Here is a 5614-nt window from a genome sequence, read left to right as displayed (position 1 = left end):
CTGAATACTCTACTTCTTACACTCCCATGCCCCTGTACTAGTTATCTCCCATTACCTGTAGATTACTTATTATTACACTCCTGAATACTCTACTTCTTACACTCCCATGCCCCTGTACTAGTTATCTCCCATTACCTGTAGATTACTTATTATTACACTCCTGAATACTCTACTTCTTACACTCCCATGCCCCTGTACTAGTTATCTCCCATTACCTGTAGATTACTTATTATTACACTCCTGAATAGTCTACTTCTCACACTTCTTCACAAGCCACTTGTCAAAGCTATCATGCTTAAAAGTGTTTGTTTAATATTTACCTTACGAGTCTTCCTATCATACTCCCACACAAAGATTAACAAACATATTTTGATGCAGAGATGCCATTTAACTATGGTAGGGAGAAAGGCCATCTGTGCTAGACGTCATTTGTTTAGTTTGGGAACAGTAAAAACAGATGAAACTGTAGTTGAGCTACTTGGATGATTATTACATAATATAAAAAATAATCAGAACAAATGCGGCTAAAATAGTAATGTTTATATTTTAACCTTTAAAGAACCCAAGTACATCCATGAGCTTCAGTTAACTCTGTCTCCTATTGAAATGGTGCTCCTTAACTGTATCTTTTTATAGTTTTTTAATTTAATTGAAACAGGGAATGTTAAGTAATTTGTGTCATATCATTTTACGTGTGAGGTTTAAGTATGAAAACAGGTTTTATTTGTATTCTAAGGTTATTAACTTGTTAAGGGTGTGTGTGTGTGTGTGTGCAAGTAAACATGAATGCAGTTTTCAGCACACTATCCAACTTCTGTGGCTGTTGCCTAGATTTAACTTCAAGTGTTAAATAAGCCCTACTTTTGTCTTCCAGCTGTATTTCTCTGTAAGTTTCATTACCAATTTTAACAAATTTGTTTCTCTGTCCTCCTTACTTACATATCCTTTCTCTTGCACTTTGAAAAGTGTTCACCAAGTTGTCATAGTATACCCATCAACCCTTACCTCCAAATGTCAAGGGTAATTTCAGTTTAATTTACTTTAGAGATAAATGCATCACTTATGGATTAGAGTCTAAGTATTAAAATTCTGTTTAATCCTCACTTCAGAATGTTAAAACCTGCTCTTCAATCAGTTTATATATTATACTTGGGTACATTCTCCATGACCAATAAAAGTATCCTGTTGTTGAACATAAATTCATCCTGGTGTTATTACTACTTATAAAATGACTTTTTTTTTCAATGTATTCTTGAGAATTTATGATTGTCACACATGGAGAGTAAACAAATCTTTGTCAGATTTATATCAGTAGAAGGCCCTTTAAAAGTTCAACAGTTGTATTATAATCTCACATAATGTATTAAACTGAGCAAGAGAGTAGCAAAAATGAGTAAAAGTAAGTCAGGTGATGTGTACTGATAACTGGTTTTAGTAGAATTGGGAACCTAGAGTCCATGATGCTCATGGAAAACTAAACAACTTAAGAGCTGTATTATCTAGATGTTGGAATATCAAAAGAAAAATTGTCAGATGGTTTTAAGAATTGTTGGTAAGAAAAAAACATATAATTATGACTATGGAAATAAAAATTTGTTTAAGCTTTCATAAAGTGAATTAATAAAAGTAATAAAATTGGGTTGAAAGCATTTTCTGATAGGACTTACGTTAAAGTTGAATTTTACTAATGACAACACTCTTTCTCTTCAGTGTTGAATCACTGTCATAAGTAACTAAGACATAAACTTTATTGAACCTCTTATTTTAACTTTAAAATAAGATTAGGAGTTTAAAAGAGAGAATGCAAATTTTTTAAGTCAGTGAAAGATACACCATTTATCTAATTAAAATGAATCCATGGATACAAAACTCTTGTATATTTATTTTATAAAATAAAAATAACCCAAAATATAATCTGATCCTTTCAAAAAGAAGTAAAAAAATTTTTTTTTAAATATTCCCTTCTTTAGAATGAAGTTGAAGCATTTGTAAACATCCAAAGTATTAGATTAGCATCATTATGATTTATCCATTGTTTTTATTGTACTTCATCACTAAGTGCAAATAAACACATTTTGATAAGATCAAAGCTACTCTTTCTGTCTATCTTATGGCTTGTAAATGTGGTTGGGTTTTACTGATTGTTCTCGTATTCTCCACACATGGTGTACAATTATGTAGAAAACAAAAATTGGAGAACTGAAACAGTCTTGTAAAAAATTTAAAGGTAAATTGTAATTGACACATTTCTGAAGACACAATCTACATTTAGTGGTTGTACACTCAATCTTTGATTTGTTCCTTTCAGATTGTATAATACTTAAGACCGATTTCAGAAGAGTTCCCAAGAGTGCACTGCCATCATGTTTAGTGGTTAACTTCTCAGCTTTCCAAAAATTATATATTAGTTTAAAAATGTTGAAAATAATTGTCTTATACTTCATTAATACAGGCTTTTATATTTATCTTTTGAAAAAGAATCAGATACATACCTCAATCTTAGCACTTATCATCCCCAGATCTGCATCAGATACATGCTATCATATAGTTCTCTCAATGAAAGCTGCTTTTCAGAAACCTTAAGAACCAAGTCATTGTTTAGCTTAATACGAGTTAGAATAAACTCATTGTTTAGTTTAATACAGATAAGAACCAAGTAATTGTTTAGCTTAATACAAGTTAGAACAAACTCATTGTTTAGTTTAATACAGATAAGAACCAAGTAATTGTTTAGCTTAATAAAGTTAGAACAAACTCATTGTTTAGTTTAATACAGATAAGAACCAAGTAATTGTTTATCTTAATACAAGTTAGAACAAACTCATTGTTTAGTTTAATACAGATAAGAACCAACTCATTATTCTGGTTGGTCTCTACAAATTTTATTCCATTTAGCATTAGATATTGATTCCAGTAGCTTCATATGTTGTAAGATTACCAAATATCTCCCCAGATTTCTGTTTTTGTGGACAGTTAACAGTGGTACAACATGATGTGATTCTGGAGCTGCATGGATAGTTTGATGTGATTCTACAGTTGCATGAATAGTTTGATGTGATTCTGGAGTTGCATGGATAGTTTGATGTGATTCTGCGGTTGCATGAATAGTTTGATGTGATTCTGGAGTTGCATGGATAGTTTGATGTGATTCTGGAGTTGCATGAATAGTTTGATGTGATTCTGGAGTTGCATGAATAGTTTGATGTGATTCTGGAGTTGCATGGATAGTTTGATGTGATTCTGGAGTTGCATGAATATTTTGATGTGATTCTGGAGTTGCATGGATAGTTTTGCTACAAGCATTATGATTCTTATATGTTTCAAGAGTGGAAATGATATGAGATATTTCAAACTTTAAGAAATACACACGTTATGCTTTCTTTTAACTAAAGGAAAGTACGATGATGAAGTATAGAACAAGTTAAGCTCACAGAAGTTATAGTTATGATAATTATTATCTCAAGTTTTGACACAACCTCTAAAGTATCCAGACAATTAACTTTAGTAGTAAAAATAGTAAAGTCATTTAATTTTTAGCTCTTGGTTGCTTTGTTAGTTATTGCCATTACATATCATAATTTAAAACATTTTCAAATTGGTCATGTTTCTCAGGTTTTAACATTGTTTTTATGGATTATAAATAAGCACATCACATAATCATATTTTAAGATTTGCTTGTTTTATCATCATGTTATCTTTGAGTGTTACATTTTGAGGTTTGCTCTAAAGAGCTATATTATCTCTAAACATAGATAATATGTTCAGTTTTTTACAAGGTTATAAGTTATCTGTGAATACTGATTTGTGTTATAAATAATTAAACAGGTAAGAAATGAAACATAAACAAATTTGTAGCACAGATTGTTATAGGTGGTTTTAAATGTAAGTAGATGGGTTAGATTTTGGAAAACCAAAGGTCAGTTAATACTGTATAAAAAGAAAGGAAGTTTTATCTATAGTTGCATTTTTCTTGGGAACATCAGTTTTAAAATATTGAATTCACTTGCTGAATATTGTGAATTTATAATGTATTTATTAATGTCTTCTTTTTACCTTTTACTAAGTGCCTTTACTTAGGACAGCAGTATTTGTTGTAACAGGGATACATTTTTTTTGTCAGAAACAGGATAATTTAAAAACAAGTTCATTCTTTAATTTACATGATTCTTTTAATAACAGGTATGTTATATATATATGTTGATGACATTTAAACACTTAGCAATAAAATCCCATGAAAATGGGCTTTTTTGATGTCTGTTTTCTTATAGTGTCTTGGTCAGTTCATTATATTTTTGGATTCAGGGTAACAATAGTTAAATCCTGCTCAGTAAAAATAATTTTAAACAACTTAAGTGGTTTATGTCAGCACATTAATTTTATTTGTATTTTATGATTTACATTATACAGTAAGGGTGGATATTAACTTAAATAAACACTAAAACCAATATTATTTTAATCAATTAGCAGTACAGGAGAACATACACAATTACATCATACAAACTTAACCTTTGAAATCTCATAAATTTTAATTACTATTTAAAAAATAATGATAATTGCAGACTTGAGCAGCTACCCAGAGAATGTACTCGTTAAATATAAAATTGTTTTCTCAGAGTGAAAGTTCTTTGATCCACAGCTCGGACAAAAACCAACGAACCAGTAGACAACAGACAAACAGCAGTGGAGTAGAAACAGAGTTTCCTCGGTTGTCTTCATCATCAACTCCTGGGAAAGACCGAAACTGAAATATCACACTCGTTATAACACTGAGCCTAAAACACTTAATTCCTAGTCTAATTGTATAAAGTATGATTGTCAAGTTTTTCATTCACCCTTATGTAAAGCAATAATACTTATCCTTGTTTATTATAAATTAATCACTTGGTTAAATAAGATTGGAGCCTACCTTTTATTTCTGTTTAATTGTTCTAACTTGGAATAATGTATACAAACTAATTTATAATGAATATGACTAAAAAAATCTCAATTTGTTAATGGCATGCTGCACCATATGTAATGAAACCATGTATACCTAAATAAGGCATTGTGAGGATGCAAGAACTACACAATTAGTATAACAAATGTCACTAAATTAAAGTTTTAATAACACACAAAAGTATTTTATATAGTGTATTGAGTACGTTATATGAAATATGATTTTGAATATGCGAACCAGCAGGTCACATGACAACCATAAAGTCAAAGTGGAATGGAGTGAATCAGATCTGTATTTTGGTATTTCATAAGTAATGTGAGCACACCAAAAATTGATCACTTTATCTGTATTTTGGTATTTCATAAGTAATGTGAGCATACCAAAAATTGATCACTTTATCTGTATTTTGGTATTTCATAAGTAACATGAGCACACCAAAAATTTATCACTTTTGGAAAGGATATTTAAACCCTTCTGATTTCCAATATGGGGATATGGATCAACTTTGGGTACCAGGACTATCTAGAAAAATACCAGCAACAACTTTCCATAGTCATGGTAAGCAAATGGAGCATCTTTTAACAAGTGAGAATCTACAAACACAAAAGTTGGTGGTGGCAAAAGGCATCCACAGGCAGCAGCATATCTGTTGAACTTTTGTATACCGCAAGCAGCTGG

General features: G+C 30.6%; 1 long non-coding RNA gene across 1 annotated transcript in view; it reads right to left on the bottom strand.

Annotated features, from left to right (window-relative positions):
- Positions 1 to 4326: 4326 nt before the first annotated feature.
- The window catches only part of LOC111083192, a 5756-nt gene continuing 4468 nt past the window's right edge, over positions 4327 to 5614 (bottom strand). The window contains exon 3 of the long non-coding RNA XR_002608862.1: positions 4327 to 4725. This is a non-coding gene — a long non-coding RNA (uncharacterized LOC111083192). The remainder of the gene's footprint in view (positions 4726 to 5614) is intronic.

The sequence above is a fragment of the Limulus polyphemus genome, unplaced genomic scaffold (genome assembly GCF_000517525.1).
Source record: "Limulus polyphemus unplaced genomic scaffold, Limulus_polyphemus-2.1.2 Scaffold8508, whole genome shotgun sequence".
NCBI lineage: Eukaryota > Metazoa > Arthropoda > Merostomata > Xiphosura > Limulidae > Limulus > Limulus polyphemus.
Note: the sequence above shows the minus strand (reverse complement) of the source record. Positions and strands in the feature narration are given on the sequence as shown.